This window comes from Falco peregrinus, chromosome 3 (genome assembly GCF_023634155.1).
Source record: "Falco peregrinus isolate bFalPer1 chromosome 3, bFalPer1.pri, whole genome shotgun sequence".
Classification (NCBI taxonomy): Eukaryota; Metazoa; Chordata; class Aves; order Falconiformes; family Falconidae; genus Falco; species Falco peregrinus.
The window spans coordinates 100,960,310-100,985,868 of record NC_073723.1 but is presented as its reverse complement, the minus strand read 5'-3'; the positions used below and the strand labels follow the sequence as shown (position 1 = coordinate 100,985,868).

The window sequence follows — 25,559 nt, the reverse complement described above, 5'->3', positions numbered from 1 at the left end:
GAAAAATGTGGGCAAAAGCCATGGTCAAGAAAAGCGATCGCGTGTAATACTAATAAGATCCCCCCCACCCCCCCCCCTCCTATTCAGCAATTAGCATGTGGTTGTGAGAGACGCGCTGCGACTCCTTCTGTACATGTCTGTATGTAGGTACGCATGCACATACAGAAATGTAAAGATACTCTGCTTTGTGACTATGTGCCAATCACTGAGGGTAACAACTTTCTCTGACAAGCCAGGTGCAGTGTTTTGCCACAATCTGCTCGGTTGTGACAAATCTTTTTTTCGGAGGTGTATGTTTCCTATGGGGTGATGCGTGACTTCTGGAACAGTAAGTACCATTTATGCAGGAGCTCGGTGCCTATAGCTATGCTACAGAATAGTATTGTAAGCATAGTTAGAGTCCTTGTGGCATAACTACAATGTGGAGAAGTGAGAAACATGTACAGCAGGCTAGAAACAGGCAGCCTTCGTGGAGACGGCTGTATCTGCTGGCTGGCTGTGAGTTGTACACTTCAGGCTTGTTTTTCGTTTTAATAACCAGATTTACTCTGCCTGCAGGGAATATTTTCTAAGGAAGGAAGGTAAGCCGTATTTCTTCTTATTTATATGACTCTGTTGTATTATTTTTTTTTGGGGGGGGAATGCATGTTTATAGCACATAGTTTTATAATACAATATGATCTTGTGACATCTAATTAAGTGTTTCAGTATTTGTTCACAGTAAATCCAACAAGAAAGCATATTTAAAATCTGGCTTATTATTCAAAATACACTTGTAGAAATGCTACGCAAAAAAGAAGTTAAAGATAGAGTTTGTATTGAGCTTTGACTCTTTAATGTTATTAAATAAGAGCCTACCCTACCTAAATAACAATGTTGTCAAAACCTCTGAATTTTAGATATTTTGTCTTCTTAAGACACAATTTACTGCACTTCTAAATTTCCTATACGTGAATGGAGGCTGTTCTCTAGAGGTAGAAGAGGCAGAAGGTTTTACAGCTTGAGCTGTGATAACAAAGGAATTTGAAGGGGCATAAAATATGATTATACAAAAATCTTGGATTTTAGGTGATTCAGTAATGTGATTTAGCAAACTGTTTTTCTTAGACAACATGCTCTTGAGTTGCTACACTATCTGGAATTAATTAATCCATTCAGTGCTATATTTATGTTCTTCATTTTCACATGGTATTCAAAACTTAAGAAAACATCTTTGTGCAGAGCAAAGACTGGAACTCTGGTGAAAGTGTAAAACCTGTGTTACGTTACTGTGGGAATGAAATTAAGAGATTCAGACCTAACTTTGCTGAAGAGAACTAGGTGTTTCCGTTTAACTGCTTTAAGATGAGCACTTTATGTTCTTGTGTACAGAAATATACACACTGATGTAACTACTTGTACTGCAAGGATCGTGCAAACGGGAATGTGAGCAATTTGCAAAATACCCTACAAATGCCTGCTAGCATTTACGTTGTTATTATTATTATTACTACCACCACAACCTTCTAGTTACACATACTGTCTTGAAATCATGGTCTGTTAACCATTTTGATCCTATGGAGTATTTGCAATCAGAATTTTTTTATCAGTCTTATCTGCTGCCACAGTCTGCAGAGTGGCTGGCCGTGGGGCGCTGGATGTCCTCATGAACAGCTGCAGTGTATATCTAACGTAGCCTTTACACGCTCCTGATGGCTTCATGTAAGGGCCCCATCCACACCGTTCTGTGGATCCACGCTGGAGTCCTCTAACTTCCTTTGTGTTTGTATTATTGCGTTTTCCATGTGCCACTGGCTTTCCCCTGCTGCTCCACGCTGGCCTCACCCACCGCCTCTGCAGTGCAGGCCAGGCCTCACGTGTCTCAGTGTCAGTGACCGTAGCAGTGGCCAGAGGATGCTATGACAGTGGCCTCAGGAGGGAAGGGTATCACTGAGACTTACAAAGTGCTCTGAAAAAGTGTGAGAACCTCAGGAGGTAAATGCTGCCCTGTGGGCTGGTGTGTGTTTCACGGAAGGCAGGACTGCAGCCTGCCAGCAGCACAGGTTGCACAGGTATATGGGGAAAAAAGCATTAGAAACTTTCTAGCCATGGGATCACAAAGCCAATATAGCAATATTACCCCGTAAAAAGCATTAAAATATAGTCAGCTGTATCATCCATGTATTCTCTGACATGGCTATAGCTAATCAGGTGTAGCTGCGGCTGAAGTGTTTAAGGTGTATAATTGTATGTGCCAAAAGAAATGGCAAACTGCGCAATATTAAAATTCTAACATAAAGCCACTAATTTTAACCAGTAGTGACTCACAGTGAACCTCCATTATATCACAAGATGTATCAGTCTGGGTTTGTGCTTATGTTTTTCACCCTGTTACACTTCTCTATATATGAGTCTGCAGTGGCAGTAAGGGCCCTAAGCGTTTCTTTATGTTAGAGTGCCCAATTAAACACAAATATTCACTTGAGTAAAATTCCCCATATGCATTTGGTGGCCCCATGCCCTCACCTGCAGCCAGGCAGGGATCACGATACAGTCACACGTGTGAAAAACATACCGGAGCCTGTTCTACTACCACTGAACTTAACAGCAAGACTCCCTGTGTCAGTCAGCATCATAAAAGATGGATTAATTAATTTCCTTCCATTATAGCCTTCCTCTGAAAGTTGTTGCTGGTTGGTTTTTTTTTTGGTTGGGTGGTTGTTGTTGTTTTTTTTTTTTTTTTTAATTTATTTTGTTCTAAATGTCTAGTATAGTTGACAGAACATTGAACAGAAGATGCTTTCTGTTCATCAGTACAATGACCTGAGCTAAACACACATTGGAACCAGCAGCTCAGGACAGGTGTATTTGCAGGTTGAAGGGACCTTCTTGCCTGTACTGTTGTTGTGTGTTCACTTGCCTGTCGATTCTGCATTCTTATCAGCTGCTATAAAACACACAAGTTCTGATCTGTAATGTTTGTATCTATTTGGACAAGAGCCCTGAGGATAGGAGGGCCTGTTGTGGGTTTGGTTGTTGTTGTTGGGTTTTTTTTTTTCACCTTACAGATGCTTTGAATTAATTGCAACTGCCTATGGAAATATGATCCCCTAAGAATGTAGAGAAATGCATTATTGATAAGTATGTATAAAATACCTCTAGATTCCCCTGCACTCTGTCTGCTAGAAATTTCACATCATTATTCCCAGACCAAAATATTACAAGGAAAGAAAGACTGAAGTGACTTGAGAGGAAAATGGCATTTCCAAACCAAGCATTGCAACGCAGGCAATTCAGTTAAACAGAAGAAAATCCAAATGGCTTCCTAGATACAATTAAAACACCTCAACAGCTTACTCCCTTTTTGATGCCATGTGATAACTGCAGGATGTGATAGAGGTAAACAATTTTTCAGTTTCATATTAAATTATATAGATATGATCAAAAAACACTTTTGGCTTTAGAAGTATCCACAGTATCAGTTCAGCTTCTTTGTGGACTATAAATGTACATCTGGTCCGTGCTTTCAGCTGCATGACTGTAATGTAACCAAAAGTTCTGAAAGTTGAATGATTTCTGACCAACAAAAAGGGGGAAACAAATTCTGGAATGGGAACTGCAGTGGAGGCAATGGGTTTCCCAGGTCTCAGGCCAAGAGCTGCTTGTTGTGGGTTTTCTAGATCCTGTTAAACTCCTCCTTGTGTTTGAATTTGTCCTAACGAACACAACATTAAAAATGAGCAGGAATTCAAAATATGGCACCTTGTGTGCCTGAAACCTTGGGATTTTTTTTTTCCTAACTACATTTGATACTCTTTCTGCTACAGGTCTTGGTCTCAAAGTTTAGCAGGGAATTGTAGCCACAAGCTTATTTGCAACAGTAGACCCCGTTGGTAGGTAGCCATGCACAGCCAATGAACTGGCATCAGTGGGAAATGCTAAATTGGAAAACGCTCTTACAGTGGTGGTGGTGGTGGGAATATTGATAGACCATAGGATTGCCACTGTGCTGTTCACTTATACTCCATATTTCACAGAGATTGTGCAGAAGTGAATGTACAGTCAAAATATTTCACTGAGCCCTTATACTTAGTGAAACGTTCAACAGAAAAGCCTTTTTTCATACTCACCCATTTCTGTTTCTTCTGCCTCCTATGCTCATTCAAAGCCCGTCTCCAGTGGCACAACAGCCACAGCAAACCAGCCACCCCTCCGACCTGCAGGCAGTAAGTGACGGTAAGAAGCTTCACTGAGATGGGAAACGCAGGCGATGCCACGTCCTCTGCTCCTAAAGGCAATGCCCTGGCTGGTGGGGCTACGGGAGGGCGGGGGGATGCAGAGGGGCCTTAGGGAGGGGAGACTGTATGCTACATACTTCTGACTCCTATGCTAAAGGAGAAGTGGAAAAATGTCATTATTAAGTAACTAAAGAGGGGGTGGGACATCTTCGGTCTCTGTTTTCACAGGCAGCTCTTCTGTAAACCTGCCGTATTTATACCTGAGCATCACGTATTGAAACTCCAAGTCACCCAGAAAATTTAACTTGTCAATCAATATTGTGACCAAGGAAAAAGTTTCCATAACCCAATACACTACAAAAATGTTTACTCACATACATATACCCAGTCCCAGCATTACTCTTCAAAACCAGCTTTAAGGTCTTTTTATTTGCACAGAAATGTAGCTACCTGTGCCACTGCACCTGTAATATCTGTAAGCTGACCATATGTTTCATATGAGCTGAAGCAGCTAGATCCCATTTAAATTACCGTTTTTGGTAATGACATTTTTGCCTTTCCCATTGCTGATATAGCTTGGCCCATATTATGCATAGAGTTAGCATGGATCATTGCCATTCCTTTTCTAAAAAGGAATTAGCTTCTTCAAAGCTTGTCTGTACTGAACTTACCACCTACCTTTCCATGAGGAGCAGTCTTGGTCTTTGGCAAGCTGATGGGCTTTATCTGGTTACAAATTGCTAACAGTTTCTTCTTTTTTGGTATTCCGTGTTTGGTTTATTGCATTTAGGAGTTGGAGCGCATCCTTTCCTCTGCCACAGAGCTTGATGCTAGGCGATCACTTAAAACAAACTTTAATTATACGCGCTTTGTCTTCCAAATGCCCAACAGCTGTGTGTGACTTGCTAAATTACTGGGTTCTTGCAACAGCTTCTGAAGTCCACAGGAGTATGTGTAGGATGGATTTCTCTGTAAAAGAATAAAACCCTGCAACTTTCTGGTGCTTCAGATTGTTTGCCCCAATTTAGACAATACTTGTGACCTTAATCTCTGGGTCTTTATTTTATTTTATTTTAAGTCTCTCTAAACACAATTCTTTTCCCTTATAGGGCACTTTATGAAAATAATTTCATTAACAAATGTGAGCCAGATGATGAATAGGTGAGTGTTAGGGGGAAATCCTGCTGGAAATGAGTGCTCCCATCATCAGTGCTGTGTGTGGTAAATTAGGAGCAGGTTCTTCAGGAAACGAGCACAAAAAGACTGAATTGCTGCTCGTTGAGAGTTTGTCTTGAGCACAGAGTAAGTTTTGTGCCCCATGCTGTTGGTTCTTCTGTCCATCTCCGTCATAATTTTCCCATTTTGGAAAGCAATCTTCTTGTCACAGCATCGCTGCCCAACCCAGCCACCTTTCCCCCGCCTTCCCATTCCCCGTTCCTCTCCCAACAGCTTTGCATCCCACCGCTTCCCACTTTAGGGCCCAGCCCTTGCCCTGTCAATCCTAATCCTCTCCGAATAGAATTTTTTTTTTTTTTTTCTTTACTGTCCCACTTTACACTCCCCTTCCTGCCCTCCAGTTGAGCTTTTGTTTCCAGTTGCTTGGCATCAGGCTGGTCCTTTATTGTTCCACTCTGGCCTTCAACGTATAGGCAGCCCCAAGCACCCAGAGGGAACACTGGGTGCATTTCCCAGGAAGAACGCCTCCTTCCTTGTTCCCCATCTCTGCCGAGTCCTTCAAGGCACACAGGCACAAGAACACTTCCCATAGTTTTAAGCAGGGGTAAAGCCAAGAGCTTACAAACGATGTGGTAGTAACAATTAATAACAACAACAAGGGAAACAAGGAGGGGAAACTTCTCCTCATGGAAATGCCCTGTGTGGAAAATACCCACTGAGTGGTTAAAATCTGGCAGGACTGTAAGCATCAGAGAACAAGGTCATGTAAAGGAGAAGTGCTGAGAAGCTTTAACATAGTCTGAGTTACCTGCATATACCTCCTGCACCCATGCCACGTACAGATTTGTATGTGTATACCTTCGTACAATTGGGAAAAGAATGACTTTATTATGCATATCTTCTCTTTGAGAGCAACAAGAACATCCTAATTCTGCCTTTGGGAAATATATATATGTAATTTTGGGGGGCTTTAGATCACTAGCTAATGCGCAAAAGTTATAAAATTGACTACTCCAAAGAATTTTAACTTGCAGGGGTTATTTGGGGATGCCAGGAGCAAAAAATAAAATATAATTGTCAAGAGGTCTCATAAATGTGTGAAAAAGACTGGATACCTAACCATAATAAAAATTTGTATTTATTTATAAAGCATTAAAATGCTGTCTTAATTTGGTATTGAAAAATTCCCAGCCTTCCTACTGTCTTGGATTTGGAGAGGTCCTTTCATTTTCAACTACAGCAATGGCCCAGGGACTCCTGGCAGGTACACACTTCTGAGCAGCTAGTTTATCTTAGTTGTAGATGAGTAGTCCACTTGCCTCCACAATTTCTGTGCGTTCATAACGATCGGCTAGGCTGGAAAATATTTGCAGTACTACGTATTTAGCCACAATACCTAACAAGAAAAAACGTCATTGTGCAAAGCACTGTTTGAAGGGAAGAGCAAAGATCTACACTTTGGAGTTGATTTTTCTCCAACTGATTTAAGAACAGTCCCTAACGTTTGAGAAAGCAATGCGCCATTTTGGGATAATCAGAGGAGGTCATTTTTAGAAAACACAGAAAAGATACAGCTATAAGCTGTAAGTTGAAAGATTCACATTATATATGCAACCCAGGTTTTGAAGAACCTCACTGCAATTCTCTTATCTATTTTTATCCAAAATGCAAATGCACTTGTAGTGATGAACTGATGATTGCATTTAGAAGAAAGTGTGACTCCTCCCCCCCGCCCCCAAATAACTGTAGATTCAGACCTTGATCAGGTGTTAGAAAAATTAAAGATTTAAATAGCAATAATAATTTTGAAACTAATTGGTCACTCTTGGAGCATTCATAAATTTACATATAGCAGAGTGTAATCTAATTTGAATGTAAGCCTTGAACAGACTTCCATCTGCCAGCATCAGTTCTTAAAGCTCCTTGTGTCTTTTATGAAGATTGAAGAATTTATCAGGCCTGGGTTGGAGTGACTTCTTAAAATGAGGTAGCCAATATTCTGTATTTTTATCAGTGGTCACTTAAGTGTAATGCAAACAGATCATTCACACTCATGTAAAAACCTACCAAGTAGATAGAGCAGTTTCTGGATTTTTATTTAAACAACTCACAGTAAGTCGCTCATTTTCATCGCCCACAGACAGAACACTGCATTTTTAATAGACAGTTCTGAAATAAGAAAATCTAGAAAACAAACCGATATATCCTGGAATATCAGATGTAGAGAAACTTGATTTGGACAGACACACAATTTACACCATAAGAATTCATGGATATCCCCATTATGTGTGTCTGGGTTGTAAAATTACTGTAACTGTAAAAGTTGGGCTCTTTTTTTGTTCTGTTTGGTTTTTAAAAAAGGTGATTATGAACTACATCAGGGCTGTGAGCTCATTTAAATCCCTTTACAATCCAGGTTTAGTCAATATAGCTGCATCAGAATGAGAAAACTATTTAAATGAGTGAGCTGAAACTGCAGTTAGACGAAGGAACTTGGTGGCTTTTGCACAATTAGGAATGTAATTTTTATCGGTGATGGATGAATGTCTAGTTATTTTAGAAGTGTCCGTCACCAAGTTTCTTAACAGGATGATACATTTACTCTTTCCCCCCATCTTTAAAGATTTACTGCCACTTGCAAAGTACTTTCATTTAATATTCTTTCCTACTCCCAAATAGGTTTATTCAGTTTTCTGACAACTAATCTATACAGACAGCACAATGGCTACTGAAACTGTATTTAATAGCTTCTCAAATATTAAATTTCCCGGTTGGATTAAAATGTAGCCCATTGGGAAAACTTGAAAAATCAGCACATCCAAATGGCAGACACAGAAGGACCTGCCAGAAATTCGAACTCGTCTGACGCTGAGATAAATCAGAAATCATGGGTTATTGCCTCTTTCTCATGATATTTTCAAAGCTGATGGCCACTAGAGCCTTGCTGCTGCTTTCATTCTGTGCTGCTCGGTTGGCAAGCTGGAGCATGAAACCTTTCAGGGTTGGCAAACTGCTTTCTGCATAACTTTAGATCTTGCCTGTGCCTTCGCATCACAGCAGAGACGTGGAAGGATCTGAAGCAAAACCTGGAGATTCTATATTCAGATAAAATCTAACTACACAAGGAGAACGCTAGGAGTGGGGCATGGGGGGCGGGATTGAGACATGAGGCAGATGTTAGAAGGGATGGGACTAAAGTCTGATCTTCATTGTGTCTTAAGAATGATTGTTGGCAGGATACGCTACTGAGCTATAAGCCAAAGCATCTCATTGAATGCCTGCCCATCTTCTAGTTCCTGCTTATGACCTCTTCACCATCAGCAAAGGTATAAAACTTCACTGAGAGGCATCTTTGCCTTCACCTACCTCAGCTCTGCTGAGCACTGGTCATGCCCAATGTGCTACGTTCCTTGCCGTGCTGTAGCTGCGCTCGCACTGAGCACGGCCTCCAGAAACCTGCCACTTCCAGCAGCGTTTCTTTGCTTCTCCTCCCTGGAAATTGTCGTTTCACTTTCAGAAGCTAAATCAAGAGGTATTCATTTACAAGCGACAGTAACACTTCACCAAGCCCCCCACCCCGCTGCCTGGGTGCTATTGGGATGGGCAGACCCGACCTCACAGCCGGGAGCCACATCCCTCAGCAGCCCCTGCCCCTTGTTCAACAGACAGGTCACGGTGTCCTCCTAAGGGCAACATAGGGGGAGAAATGATTCCTCATCAGAAATGTGTCCTTCTAAAGCAGACCATAACACTATTAAAAAATTCATTTGTACTCCTCAGAAGTAAAAAAGGAAAAAAAAAAACCTCAAAATTGGCAGCTGGCTCATAAGCACCATGGCTGGTACCTCCATGGCAACTTCACGCATAAAGAATCTGAACTGGCTTTCTTAATGATGGGAGCTCCTTTCATTCTTAAAAACTTGCTGAGGCCTTCAGGCTTGTAGCTTCAGGTAGCTGTTACTTGCAAAAGCTACGGAATACAGTAGTTAATGAGTATAAGGAAGAAGGGGTTAAAAAGGAAGACAAGAAAAACCAGTTTCATGCAAAGGTGAATGAAAGTGAACCAAAAATTGAGTTCCATACTTTTAACTGTTTTGCATTATTTTTACCACATCTTTGCATAACTTCTTCTGGTCAGCAACAAATCTGGGAAAACACAGAAATGTCTATGTTTGCTTGTGTTGCTAAATTTTTCCAATTTGCTTCCGTGGCCATTAGGACTATTACATTATTCCAGCAACTGGAGAGAGGTCAGCCAGCCCCCACCACGGGGCTCCTCCTGGGGAGCAGGGTGACAGGCTGGCCGTGCCTTTTTCCTCTGTGTGGTCCAGCCAGACTCCTCCAGTATCTGGGCAAGTACACTTACCTGGGTGATTTTCTTATCTATTGTTATATTTTGACATATTTTTGTAATATTTGATGACCAAGTACTAACTATAAGCTAACACCTATGCCTACTGCAGTCGATAATACAGTTTCTTCCATAATAAATATTTTGTAAGTGGGCTTACAGAGAATATAAAGATAATTAATTCATGATAAAAAGTACATTTATACTTATATTCATGTGTGCACATACATTTGCAAATAAGTATTTTTAGCATGGCTTTAAACTACTCATATGCAAGCATTTCACCTTGTTTTCAACAAGGTTCTGTCGCTTGTTTACATTTTGACACTGACAAGGGGAATACCTCTACTTGCTTTTGCAATGTTTTGTCTTCCTTTCTGCTGCTTGGCTTTGCTGGTGAGAGAATGTAGATTAGTTTCTAAATAACTGTAATTCCTCAGATGACATAGTGGTATACCACAGATCTGAATTTCAAGAGCCACTACGGTGTTGGGTGAACCAGATTTATTAGCTATTAATAGCGAGGCTATTTCAGGCATCAGAGGCTGCACAAGAAAACCTTAAGTGCTTTTATGTTGGGTCTCTATGCTAAACTCCTAACTGCAATCTCAGCAAATTCCTTCTGTGTTTGTGGAAATCAGTTTCATAACATTTTCCTTATTTTCTTTGGATAGCCTTCCTGAATTTTAAGTTATTCTTCTAACTCAGATATGTTTGGTTTATGTTTGCATCTTTCTGTCTGATACTCAGATTCCATCTTTCCACGGTGATCATCAGGTTTTTTTTCTTTGTCCTAATACTGCTTTAGACTATCAGCAAATATTCATCTGAGGAACCTGGGGCCAAATTTGGCCAGATTTGGCCAGATTGCTATAAATAAATAGGCAGATGTTACTTTCCAGCTGTCTCCCATTGCTGTCCACACACGCTGATAAAATGCTTGTCTACAATGCTGAAGACTGAAAGGAGACAACAAGGCAAAATTAAAGTAGCAGAAAGATACACTATAAACCCCAAGAAAATTAGCATGTGACAAATTGCATCTTTCCGTTAAAAAGAATTAGCTTCCAACCACTGAAGTACAATGTGATACCTATTTATCAAGTTAAATTGTTTTCTTATTGCAAAGCACAAGCTTAATTACAAAGATCATTTACATATGGATGGCATTTGCTTAAGCAATATTTCTAACACTGTATGCATAAATATGATCTAATTTCAATTTTTTTTTTTTTTTTTTTTACCCCATGCTTTCAGAAAATAGGCAAACATAATGCTGGAAACAATCTCCTGGATGATCAAAATGCAGCCCCCTACTTACCCAGGGAACTGTGCCTGTAGCATTTTCCATGAGCTGAACAATCCTCATCATTAAATAGCTCGAGTTGTTATTTTTTTGTCCCCACTATTTGTATTAAAAAACTACTCTAGAACCTCACCACTTTTACGGTCAGAAACCTTCTAATTTCCAGCCTAAATTTATTCATGTCCAAATTACACCCATTTGTTCTTGTGCCAACATTGTCTACTAGAGTAAATAGTTCTTTTCCTTGCCTACTGTTTACCACTCTATTGTGTTTTTAGAGAATAATTATTTCCTGTATCAGCTTTTGTTTCTGCTAAAGTAAACACACAAAAATTTTGCAGCTTTGCTCTTAAAACACATTATCTCTGGTAGTCTCTGCAGGCTTTTTTTTAACCTGTTTCATCTTCCATGAAACATGATGAAAAAAAATCAGTGCAAGATCTTTCAGGTGCCTTAAGCAATGGTACAGATATTTTCCTTTTCTCTGCTAAGAAATAGCTTAACTGGTTTGTCCTTGGATGGTATTTGCTTTTTTGTGGTTGTATCCCACCGGCAACTGAACAACCCTGCAGCCAGCTAATATGCGTACCTAGATCCATCTCCTACATTGTTTACAACTAATAAGCTCCTAGTTTATAGCAGATTTTTTTTTATTAATCCTCGAGTGCACGTCTCCACTGCCAACACTACACATTTAAGAGTCAGTTTAGCAGTGTGTATTTTCAATGTGCTTTTTCCAAGGGTAACACGCGGTTGGGATAAATTGATGCTAAAGATAATGAGAAAAATAAAAAGGAATAATGGTGGGAGAGAAAGAGAGGCACTCAGCACACTGAGAGCACCAGGCACAATGTATTCAGGAATAAGGAATTTTCACAAGTGCTTCAGTGTAATAGGGTGAACCGTGAAGGTTCGAGGGTGGTATGGCATGTGCAGTACCTCAGGAAATTATTTTTTGGTCTTATGGAAAAGCTGCTTGAATATTCCTTTTTAGTTGGGGAAAAAGCTCTTTGATGCATTAGAGCAGGAGCTCCCGAAGGCACCTACGGAATCTATCAAGGTGGCGTGAAAAGAGCGTGGGGGAGCATGCAGCCCACCACCTCCTTCCCAGAGAAGCTAGGGAAGATGCTTCTGGGTTGCATTTGCTGCCGGAGCAGCTTGAACATCTTTCCTGGCGTGCACCTGAAGCTCAGCACACAGCTGGCACAGTCACAGGAAAGCAACCGATGGTGGTATCTAAAGCACATTAACTTGGAGAGTCTCTGCATCAGAGTGCTCCGCAGGGGTGGTATTAATCACAAGGCATTTCCTAGAAGTTGCACCACTGCAGATCTGCCTTTTTACTTGGTTTTGCTTATTTTTTAAAGTTGGCATTAACAGTTAAAGACTTGAGACTTTACAGAGTCTGTGTCTTTGAGGCAGCAGTGCAGTATTTTCTTTACATGACTGTTTCAAAATCAGTAGGATTATTACATCAATACTCCTCCGGTTGTTCACAGTAAAAATACCCCTTTGATACTACCTGGTTGTAAAGTTTCCATTCATTTTGGAATGAAAAACATGTAACACTTAGGTTTTAACAGGCATTGACATTTTCAGAAACAACTTAATGATTTGGGACTGCAAGTTCAACTAGCTAGGAACTTGGAAACTTTGAATCTTTAAGAAAAGGATTGACATTTCCTTACTTTGTGGCAGAATCCAGCAATTTAAAAAACACTTTCAGTTGTACAATTATAGAGAGCGGAAGACCAGTGTATCCCCACACTTACCAGCAAGAGCTTCACCATTTGTTAGAAAGATGAACTACGTTTTTGAGGGATTTTTTCAGAGGGAGGAAGATTATTTAAAAACAATCTGATAGGTATTTTTTGTTAAAATTTTATGTAACAGTGCTGGAATGAGAAAATGTATTCACAAGAGTTATCTGCTAGGGCATGCAGCTTTACGGACTTCTTGAAAAATCTTCTTGTCCATTTTAAATTTGAAGGGAACCTGCTATTGGGAGGGGAATCTCTATCTCTTCAGGATTATTTTATTAAGTTATTAAAAGGCAGTTTTTCTTGATGTGCCCTCCTTGACCATTGCAATATAATGCCTTCTTTGATGTTGAAGTGGTGAAGCGAACATATTAACTTTTTGGCGTATTATTAGTAATGTTTAATGTGTTGTATTCTGTTTAGGGCATCCCTGTGGAGCTGATGGCTGTGGACTGACGCCTGGTGTACCAAGCAGGTCTGCTCTGAACGCCTTTCAGTAGTGACATAACAGCTTTCACCAAAGGAGGAAGAACTCTTGATATTTTTTATTTTGTTAAGCTGAGTTTGGAAGGCTTTAATTTTATAAATCCCAAGATCTGTGACTTAAGTAAACCTAGCACAGGCAAACAGTGGCTTCAAAAAGTAATTAAATTGATATTTCTGTCAGAAGAGTTTAATTCCCTGTGACCCATAAGTCACTATATTTTAGAAATATTTAAGACACATTCAAACATCACAAACTTGCAGGGTGCAACCAAATGATCATTCTGACTTGACAAGATTAATTTTGAAGCAGTTCTTACCCCTGACTTGCCTCTTTCTTTTTTTGCTAGTTGTAGTTAGTAAAAGTATTTGTCAAATTGGGACAAAGCTTTGTCATCAGTCCCTTCTCTTTAGACATCGACAGACACTGTGCTGCTAAAAGAAAGGGATTTGCAAGGTGCCTTACAAAGGGGAATATGTCACATGAAGGAAGACTTGCAGTGGATGGTAATACTATCCTACTGGGTTTAATCTGGTAGAGGTGTTAAGCTAATTAAGAAAGAATTAAACTATACATGACAGATACCAGTCCCATTGTGTAACATACTGCTGGAGGATACACAGAACCACCGGGGTGATGAAAGCGTTGCAAGAAGGTATATAGAAGAAAAATAAAATGTAATTGCTGCATGTGAGTATAGTGAGTTTTGCAGGTTAACATGGTATACTTGTTTGACAAGATGTTCTTTTACATGGTATAATTTTGCCATTAATACTGATTCTTTATAGAAGATATATGTGAAGTGATTTAAAATAGCTTGGGGGGGAGGTCAGTGAAGAGCATGGAATCACCCTTCAGCAGTTATTTATATGGGAAATGTTTGCATTATTCTCTTTATATAAAGTAACTTTTTTGTCTTTTTGTGCAGTACCTTCTGATGCCATTTTAAAATTAAAATCAATCACATTTTTCCAAGCTAAGAAAATTTATATTTCTATGAGAAACTGGCCTCACCAATAAATTAATATGAAATGCCGTTTGGCATCTATATGAAGCATCCAGAAAATATTTTCTATGTAAAAAGGAGAGAGGTTTCTTTTCTCAGTTATTTTCTCTCCATTTCTTGTGTGGCGTTCCTTTCCATTAGCTTTCTTGGAGCTCTGACTCAGGGCAAACAGATCTGTTGCTTTCTAAAAGATGATTTATCAGTTTGGAGATACAGAGACAAAGTTGTATTTAGGCATACAAATTTTCGGTTGTCTTCTCCATAGTTTTATCCTATTTCCATTTCTTTATACACTCAAGTCACACAAATCTATTAGACAACCTCATTAGATACCTCAGTACTGTAACGTTGGTGAGATTAAGAGAAGAGGGATAAGGTGTACGTACAGCAGAAGATACGCTAAGTTTCAATTCCACATTGTAAGGAGCTCCACCTTGATTCAAGTGCAAAGTGGGAAAAATCCCACTCTGGGAATTGGAGGCCGTGCATCAGCACAGATGCTGTTGTGCCACACATCTGGGGGGGTATGTGGTAACTGACGGGACAGACCCTGCGCCTTGCTCCAGCACTGGCTTCTGCTTCCCCTCTGGTCTCAGACGGGAGTGGTTTAAAATAATGAGTCTAATATAAAATAATAAGTCTAAAATAATAAAAGTCTAAAATAATAAGGCTTTTGGCAATTTGTTCCTGCTTCAAAGTAGTTTAATACTTAGCACAACTCCATAGCAGGCGAAGATTTTTTTGTCTTTCGAGTAACTCCTTAGGATCAGGCATTTCAGGGCATATCTGAACCCCTGTAGATGACTGGAGCGTTGTACACAATCAGTTGTTGACGTGGTTAAGAGAAGACAGAACGTGTGCTGTGCACAGTGCTTGTACGTGACTAGTGAAACGATACAGCAGGTCACAAATGCGTCCCACACCCGCAGCCCACGCATTGCCCGCTTCTTCACACACAGAAATACAACAGGCAGCACTGCTTTCGGAGGCTCTTTGGGTTCTTAATGGAGCAAGTAGTCCTAGGTGGAGCTGGGAAGTGAAGGAAATTTTACCCAGCGGGAGCCAAACGGCAGTCACGCAGGAGCTAGGGGGGGATGGTGCAGCTTGTGAAGGTTTATCATATCATAGGTTACTGTCATTATGAAAGAAACTCATTAAATAAATTAGAATAAAAAATGTTAAAAAAATAATAATAAATTAGTAAATAAATGACCAATTCCTCCCTTGCAAGCACTTTCTATAAGTATATGAGACATCTGCAAAACGGTGGAGCTGAGAGGGAGATAAGGCTGTTCACACTCCGCACTCGAGCTGGATGTGGGTTACTCCCTTTCAGGTGTGTGGTCTAAGCTTCAGGTGATGGGAGTGGTTCCATGTTTTTTGAAGTTTTGTTTTTTTCTTCTTTTTTCATCTTCCTCCTGGTGCTTATCACTCTGCTTTCTCATGAACGGTGTCACTAGTAGAGCACTAACCAGCTGTCTCAGCAGGGCTCTTTGCATTTTGCTACCAGGTGTATACTTACCCTGGGTCACCATGCTTGCTTTTGAGTTACATGCTTTCCTCTCTATTTGAGTTTCAGCTGAACAGTCTGTTCATTTAAAAACACTATCAAAAATGAGAAAAAACTTACCCTTATGAATCACTTGCAGGTTCCCCTCCAAGTTGGAAGTTGTTCTTCCTTTTTTCCAATCCTATGACTTTATTTTCAGCTTTGTTGAGCCTTTGCAGGCTTTGTGTCCTTTCCAGAGTCCTGGCAAGTGGATTACTATAAATAAGAATAGATTCTTAGAGGCTTTCAGTGTGAGTAGCCAGGTTGAAAGTCCTTTTAACAAATTCAATCAGTTTAATTATAAAAAAAACCCCAAATCTTCCAAACCACTCTCCCTTTAGTAGCAGCACAAAACCGCAGGTGCTCAAACAAAAAGGAAATAGCAAATCCATTTATTACTTCAAAGGATAAAATGTTAATAGAAAGGGTACTTTTAAAGTAATATGTGTGAGTGCTATACACATGAACGTTGAATATATATATTCCCTTAAAATCATCTAGTAAGGAAATAAAATGTCCATTTGCATTTTACTCCTGCACATAAGTTTATTAAGATAATATATGTATCTGTGTATGCTGAGCCATTGCTTTGCATCTGCCTCAGCCTGTCCAAGGTGTATGAATATTGACTGTTTAATGTACACCCCATGGTGTATTATTGCTTACTGAAAGCATAATACTGCATGACCTTGTTTTTTCTGTTAATTATATTTTTTCCCTTGTAGAAAAGTAAGTTTACTCATTCTGAATCGTGCCAAACCGCATAATCTGGAAAGGAATATTGTGGCTCTACTTGGAAAGTACTAATTGGGCTTCAGCCATCACTGGGAAAGCTGTATAGTCTTTTATTATTTTAACTGGCCAAATGCCCTTTGTTACCACATTAACAGTCTCCCTATGGTGCCTCTAACTTTGGTATTATTTTCACTTTTACGCTAAATTTGACCAGATGAAAGACACGAACCCTCCAATTTTGAAATAAAAAAATAGCATGTTTTGTTAATCCTGTACTTTAGAGGGAAAGCCTGTGAAAATGATAACCTGTGTCTGCTGTTTTTGTTCAGTAAACCCCTCCTGCCAGCTGTTCTCCTTGGCAAGAGGAAAGATAATATTTTGGTGTCTTTAATTTCTCCATTTTCGAGCAGAAGTTTTGCTTGTGTCATCATTTCAATCATGCATGTTAACATCAGCCTGGCAAACAATACTGCCCTCTATAAAACCTCAGTTTGGCCGGTATCGCTGCAATGTTGCAATAAAGTTGTTTTAGACTATTAAATACAACTTGAGTCACTGACCATGAACTATTGCAGGTGCTCTGGGCTGTGCCTTGAAAGTCCTAAAGACGACAGTGACACAGACCTATAGGTGCATTTTGGTCTGATGCCACTGGGAGCTAGAGACACAAAGTATCTGAAGAGACGGGGCAGTTGCTCACGCGCCTTTGGTCCCTGTCTCACCAGGCAGACTGGACAAGGATCAGCAGATGGTAACTTAGGTCCAGCCTTAGAAAATGAGAAGGGATGGCCAGCCAGGAACGCTGGTGCTTCTGAGACACAAAGCGGCCACCTAAAGCTCTAGGCTTAGGCAGACACGCTTCCCACATCGACACCATCCAGCTCACCACGTGTACAGGGAACGCTCTCCCTCCAGCTCAGTCTTTGACTGCAAGCTTTAAATTCTGCTGAAGCAGAAAGGGTGTTCTCATCATGTTTAAGACCATTTAAGAACATCTTTCTCCATTTTCAGGTAACCTGAAGGCTGAGTGGTTAGAGGCATATTGGATCCCACACCTTGGCAGAGGATTATTTCTGCATATGTTCTGGGACAGCTCAGCACTAAAGTCTTAGAAAGGAATAAATAATAATAATAAAAAAGTATTGATTCTGCAACAATTTGTTTGGATCCCTTGTAGGTTTCAAGGATTTCTTAAACTCCTCGAGGGGCAAGATAAGCCAATTGATCAGGATAAAGCTAGGTTTCAAGTCTTTGCTTGTCTAGATGTTAAAATGGAGCATGGGGGAAGACAAGGAAGTCTTTTAAAACAAGAATTCCATTCATTTGTGCTCTACTGTAATTATACCACTGTCTTTAAGCCTTCTGAGGTTTATGGGGCTTGTGACCTTCCCAGTATGTTTCATAAGGGAGACAGTATATCCTTGCACTGCCCCCCACCAGAACTGAGCCCTTCCATCCGTTCAAGTTGTCTTAGGCAATTCACTGACCACCGTAACAGCTCCTTTACAGCCCTCTACTTGTACTTGATTGTGTAGGGCACATTCCAAGCAAAGTGGGGATAGTTCCTGCATTTTGCCTACTTACTGCTGCTGTAACAGCTTGATGTAAAGGCTGATAACAAAATAGATGATGCATGTTGATGGTGCCCAACAACCACACTAATGCTATCATAATTATACCAGAATGCAAGTTTGCTTTTAAATACATTTCCCCTGGCATCTCCAATATGTGGATTTAGAAACGAGTCTTTTTCCAAGTTTTAATTTCCTCTACAAGCATATAATAATTCACTGCCTTTTCCTGCCCTTCAGGTTAGCTCTCATCACTGCAGATACAGCTACAGGGACGTATCATTTGGCTGAAGTGTTCTCGCCTGCTGGACTGCCAGAGCCTTTCAGGGTACATTTCTGGTAAGGTAAATCCATTAATCAATGGCAAAAGCACTAGGGAAATATATTTTAAAATGACAAAGGCATTTGGGTAGCACTCTCACAAGTTACTTGCCCAGATTTCGCTTTTTGCAGTTAGCATGCCTCATGCAACAGCCTGCCTGGTTCCCCTGTGTTTCTAGGTCATTATTCCTGGGTCCTGCAGTTTCACCAAGCGGTTCTGGATACTCGTCCCAGAGACCTTGGTCAGAGGAAAAATAAACCCAGCCTCTCTGGAAGGGCAGCATTCCTCCGCTCCTGCTCCAAACCACCGCCACGGGTGCCATGCTGTCCTGCACAGCACACAGTGCAGTGGCTGGTGCGGCATCGCCAGTGATGCACCGGTCCCTGCCCCAGGGTTAAGTTACTGGCACTTGCCAGCTGTGAGCTGGGTGGAAGAACTTGAGCACCTTTCCCCTTAGGAAAGGCAAATATTGTAAATCACAACGATACCAATAAACAAAGGTCACCCATTAAGAGAAAAAGTAACATCTTCAATTTTTAGACTTTGCTCAGAACAACTTGAAACATGTAGACAATCACATAGTCTTAAATGAAAGGAAAAATAATTGGGCAAAAAGCCATCCCTGCCCACAACATTTGAAGCAGGCCAGGAAAGCCATCTGACCTGTTGTTGGGGTCCTGTATCAAACAGCTACACTGACAGTAACTGTAATGAAATTAGACTTATTATATAAACATGAGCAACAACAAAAAAACACCCCCAAAAAACAACAAACTGAACAAGAAAGCCACTATGGTAGTGATTGAGTTTAAGAAAAAGAAAGTGGAAGCTTGTCAAAGATGTATCAGAAGTGATAAATCCAAGAGGAAGATACTTCCCAGCAGCCTGAAGTCTCAGAGTAAATACTTTAGAAAAAAGCTGCCATGGTTAAACAGCAGAATTATATTAAAAAAGATTACATCCCTCAAGAAGGGGAAGGTGAAAATAGGACATAAAGCATAAACACATCATATGCCCCAAAAGACATTGACAGCCATCAAAAGCTCATAGTTAATCCTTTCTGTAGCAAGCAGGACACCTGCCAAAGAGGTAGTGGGAGCAATAGATTGCCAAGATAAAAAAGGAGCACACGGGGAAGATAAGGCCGTGGCAGTGAACCGCATGAATTCTTCACATCCCTGTTTGCTATAAACTCAAGGAGGTCCCCTTGCTGGAAGCCTTCTTTATACAGCGCACATCGGAGAAATCACTGAAAATTATATATCAGTAGGTTTCTAAGAAATAAACTAGACAGTAACAATTTCAAGGAACATCCAAATCTGGGATTAGTTGGGCATGGAAAAGGGAAGATACAGAAGAGAGCTCTCTCAAAGCATGAGCACCAAAGACAGATCAAATAGGGAATGGAAGCGTTTGCATCATGAAAGGCAGTGAAGAATGTTGCATCGAATCATTAGCTGATTCAAAACAACTAAAACCCAGAAGTATTTCCTCATATTGCACATTGGTAACTTTGAGTTTCCTTGCTAAAAAATGTTGTGGCTTACAGAATTTGACATGAGTTTAAGATCTCTTGGACAAAGTCAACCACCAGAACCTATTAAACAGGAAGACTCTACCTCTGACTTTGGAGGTCACACCACAGGAGCTGGGATCATAGGGCAGGCAGTTATCACTACATGCTCGTCATTTTATAATAACCTTTAGTAATCATCCTCCACTTTTCGCCACTTTTCATCACTTTTAGAGCCAGAATACTGGGCTAGAGGCACCTTTTTTAGCCTGGGCTGGGACAGTCCTTCTTTCATCCCGCTTTTAAGTAGCTCCCGCAGTTTGTGGAGAGCCTTCTGTGGATTCATCTGAGTCAACCTGAACAACAAGAGTCAGATCAAGGACTCCAAACCAAATTAAGACTGAAAATGCTAAGAAGTAAGTAAGAGAGCAGGGTCAGGAAGTAATATACACAAAAGATAAAGCAGAATTAAACTTGCATATAGTCTTTTACTCTTAAAGTAGTAAGTGGCACCACACATGAGATGACAGAAAATAATTCTTCATCCCTGTAAAACACAAAAAATACTGTCTTCCTTACAGCAGGTGAAATGACAAGAAAATTGCAATGTGTCCTTAAAGTGAAAGAAGCTTAATTCACAGATTAAATCTATATCAATACAACTAAAAAAGAGCTCAGCAAGTGGATAAATAATTATGCATAGAAAATGAAGAATAAATTAATATATAGAAGTAGTATCATAAAAACTAACCATTACCTATCTTTTTTTTTTTTTTTTCAAACTAACTGAAGTAATCCCATAGCTACATAACCCATATAAAACTGGTCTTGGTCATGTCAGTCCTCTGTCATGAAAAATGACTGAATATAAAACGTCCTTTCATATTTGTTCTGTAAGTGAAACCCTCACATAGTATGAACTGCTCAGGGTTCACGGGCTTCCACAGGGCTATGAGAAGCCACAGAAGCTGAGAACCTGCCCAGCACGTACCACGTTGGCTGGCACAGCAACGCCTTAGATCCCACCTTGGCAAAAATCAGTTTTCAATGTGCTCATTGCAGACAAGAATGTTAACTGACCATTACCTGAGATCCTGAGATCCTGGCACACCAGACTCCCCCAGCAGAAGAGGAGAGAAGCGATGGTGCAGAGCCTGCAGCGCCCCATTCCTGCAGCCCTTTCTCAAAGAGGGGGTCCTGGGACCGGCGCAATAAAGCAATACAGGAAACCAAAGCAGCTGTGCGATGTGCAGCTTTCATTTCCACGCAGAGCAGTGCACGGCTTCAGTAACTCAAAGCCCCTCGGAACCCAAGCTAGGACGAGAGGAATTTCTCCCACTACCAGCCCCTATGAATGAGCATTGCAAAGCCCAGCTGTCAACCTCCTCCTTCGTGAAATGCTGGAAGATTTATTCACAGCTAAACCCACGTGTTTTCTAAATTGTCATCACAAAATAATAAAAAAACAATCAACAAAAAAAAATACCCAACAGCAAAGATAGGACTGAGCTGCTGTCCAGAGACTTTTTCTTCTCACGTACCATCAGAGGTCCTGCCACCTGACAACCTGCTCCAGCCACGGGTCGCTTTCATGAGATTTATCATTTGCTTCAAAGTAACCAGACCTCAGGCCCATTGCAATTATAGAGCCCCCTAAGAAATTCATCCTCCAATTGTCATTCTTGGTTTATCCAAGAATTAGCAACTTCTCTATGAATTCTTCCGCCAAAATCAGTAATCTTGTTAATCTCAGCCCCCATATTTCTGTTCCGCTAGCAAAAATTCTCACAGTGCTCTTTCCCAAGAAAGACAGAAACCTTCTGTTCCCTTTTTCCCATACACTCAAGAAAATATCCCTGACCATAAATGATTCTACTACATTTATTCCCAGCAAAACCCCTGAGACTTAAATAACTCACTTCCAGTTTCCCACCTACATTTTCATTCATTCTAATTTCTAGGTCAAATAACTGCATAAAATAACTTAAACTTGATAATATATAGGAAAAGTTTTGCTTTGATTTTTTTTTTTCATTTTCAACCACTGAAGCAGAGCTATAGTCATTTAGCAGACATCATAACTTGAAGTTAAGCAGTATTTTTTTTCAGGATGTACAGCTAGAGAGAATTTTTCCATTATAAAGCAATTCCCTAATGAACCATGATTAACGTATCAGGTTGTTTACTGTGTAACATTGAAAAAAATACAAACCATATTTCATTATTGTATGAAAGAGATATGTAAACACGCAAATGTTTCCTGTTGTTATAAGTTTTAAGGAATGACTTCTGTAAGCATTTATCTATAGTACATCTAAATTAAATAGCCCTGCTAGAAGGAAGAAAAAACATTTTGTATTCATTTAGTCGTTAAACAGAATCAGGAAGAGTGACTAAAATAATGGTTCCCGATTATTCATTACCATTACACTTTACTTGTTGGAATAAATACCTGATAAGAATCGTACCAGAACTATAGCTGTTAATGAATGATTAAAGGCTAGGGAGCAGATGCAAAGGGAAAGTAGAACAACAATACCTCATTTGTTTTTTTTTCTGGGGACACTTCTGTGGTTCTCCTCCATTCTCTTCTACTGAGCCTTGCTTTCAGATTTCTGCAGTGCAATGGTCTGAACTGGGACTGGATTTGGATTCTTTCCTCCCCCATTGAAAGCTCTCTTTCTTGAAGTGTGACCAAAAAAAAATCAAAACCTTGACAAAGTTTATGAACTGAAAGTAATAACAATGTAAAAAATGCCAGTAGAAATATTTTATTTAGGTGATTTTTAAAACATTTCAACTTGTAATCTGGTTCCAGTACATTTTGTAACTAAACACCATTTTACAGAAAACCAGAATTTTTAATGTGAAGTGCCAAAATCCCATTTTATTACATTTAAAGTTTTCAGGGCCTTGACATCTGATTAGATCTATTCCCTGCAAAGTTTTGGTTTAGACAAATAGAGGCATTTGTGGTTGAAACTCATTTTGTCAAAAAGCTCCAGCCTGGCTTTGCTGTCCATGGTAGTCTGCGCAATATCGCAGGGAGCTTCTAGTATATGCAATGGCTTGATCAGCTGGAACTTGGATAACATGCGGACATGGTTCTAACTGATCCCCAGATGACTAGGAAATCTGTGTCCCGTATGCTGTTTAAAAAGGGAGGTTTAAAAATGTAATTAGATAGGAGAAAGAAACAGAGCTGGCTTCTTTTTTTGAAAATCACCATCCTATTTTTTATCAAGTCAAACCCCATATATTCACCTAGTCCACAGATCGCTCCACAATCACTTACAAGCTTTGTCATGTACTACCTAAATTCACCTGGAATTTTGTTTTATTGGCATCCCAAGAATTTAGGTCACAGAGAAACCAACTTGAGAACCCAGGAGATAAGTAAAAGCATCACGGACGAACACAAATCAGCACGCAGGCATTTGTGGCACAAATGAACACTTCACCAAACCAACGTCTCTCAGTCTACATCAGTCTGCAGGTTCCTGGTTTTCTTTCTCTTCCCAGGGGAAGTGCAAAGCTTTACGTAGCAAATCAAAGCTCCCTGACTCCTCATAGGTAAATTTTCACACATCTCTTATAAAAAGCTCACAGACCTCTAGGACCCATGGACTACAGGTGGAAAGCAGCACCAGCACCAGCGCTCCAAACTTGTTCTCACATGGAAACTCTTCCCAGTGTGCACAGGCTGTGACGTGCCCTGGCACCACTTTTAGAAAACCCATCTTTTACAAGTTCAGCTCCTTTCTAGTTACACACACAGGTGTGTGTTTGTAAGTGACTTGTCCAGGTGACAACAGGAGACCGATGGACTGTGATTAGAAAGTAGATCGATGATATAGTCCTATAGTCCTGTGTTTTCTGGTTCCAGTTCAGAGGATTTTACCCAACCACTTTGAGAAAATTTCCCTCCTGCTCAGTAAAGAATTGTGCTTGTGGTACGAAATAGAAATGTTGTCATGTTTCTTGGGCATAATGAAGGGCTCGTGGCATGAGCAAAGACTTTGACTTTACACGTAAGCCTTACTAAGACTGAGTTACCTTTCCAGGTGGTGGGAAAGAAGGGGAGAGCATGAAGAGCTCTGCCAGAGCAGTTTCCCCAAACCCTGCAGTGGCAGTTTCAGAGGACTGCCAGCTCAGCTGTCTGCCTCCTGCAGGGGGGTGCCAGCCCACGGCTGCTCCCATCGCTCTCCTGACTGCAGACCGCCCCCCCCCCCCCCCCCCCCCATACAGCCGGGGCTCCTTATGACACCCGCACATCAAAAACAAGAGGAAAATTCAGTGCCTGGAAAAGCCCGTCTCCCTGAATGCAGGGCACAAGCACTTGGTTGTCTTCTAGCAAATGTATCCCTGCATTCACCTGGTTGTGACAGTCGATTTGGGTTAGAAATAACCAGAGCTTTTTTGGGGCTGTGGAAGGGCAGGGTTCACCTCTGAGTTGTTGCAAGGCTCCATAAACAATTTACCAAGAACAACTGGAGGAGGGCACAGGCTGCGAATAAGCAGCTGGGGGCTGTTAAGGTGGCGTTGCCAGTGAATGGCACCGCTTCCCTGCCCTTTCACTGAAACAGAGCTCGAGCATTCGGATAATCAGTCACAAGGTCTGAGACACGGGAACGGTACCAAGGAGGTGGGCCAGCACCTGCTGCAAGCGTCCCAGGCTGGAGCCACGGAGAAGGACACCTGCCTGCCCTGGGAGCGGGGCAGCAAGAACCCTCCCGTGTGTCTGTGAACGGGTATTTTTGAGAAGCCTGTAACTCTGAGTGGCATTTTGAATGAATTTTCACCAGACAGCCAAAAAACCTCCTGCTGTCAGATGTGCCCACGTACCAAGTCCTTGTCGCAACACACAGAGCTACTACAGTTCCTCAGCAAAATGCTTGCAAAAATATTTTTAAGATGTCAAAACCATCAACCTTTTCCCTGAGCTGCGTTCAACAAACTAGTTTGATCTGAAACTTTTCACTTGGAAGCACACAACAGTTTTGGAGATTTCAACCCCCAGAATGAAAACTTAGCACAGTTAATGGCATCTGAAATTCCTGAAGGCAAATGCTAGGCTGCATGGTTCTTTTGCCTAAAAGTCACCATGTCTCGCCTTTCCTCTTTTCTTGTATCGAACCCTAAGCCATCACCTTTTTTCAGTAACACTCGGGCCAGTATACAACACTAAAGCATATAGAAACGACTGATATGAAAGGGCTGAATAAAGGCATTTAAAAAATAAACCAGAAATAAATAATGTCTTAAGAATAACTGTTTTGTTTGCTCGCTGTTAGACATCTGTTCACAGACACCGCAAATGAGCCACATTGTGTTTGGGTTTAATAGTAATGACTTTGCAGGGGGGCCTTCTTTCTCCTCATTGTTTTCTCTTGATTTCTAGGGCAAACAAACCTTCCCCCCCCCCCCCCCCCCCCCAGCCCTTTAATAAATTAAAGCTGTTATAGAGTTAGAAGTAAATAACTGCGTAGTATGGAAACTTAAATCCAGCAAGCCTCAAAAGCTATCCAAGGTCCCACCGTTCGTGCAGCATCAAACCCTTTCTCACTCC

General features: G+C 40.7%; 1 long non-coding RNA gene across 1 annotated transcript; it reads left to right on the top strand.

The window, feature by feature from the left end:
- Positions 1-596: 596 nt before the first annotated feature.
- LOC129784227 (uncharacterized) lies at positions 597-25,326 on the top strand. The gene is made up of 4 exons (XR_008746692.1): positions 597-4,215; positions 13,234-13,285; positions 18,396-18,494; positions 24,055-25,326. It is a non-coding gene; the product is annotated as an uncharacterized LOC129784227 (long non-coding RNA).
- Positions 25,327-25,559: the final 233 nt, after the last annotated feature.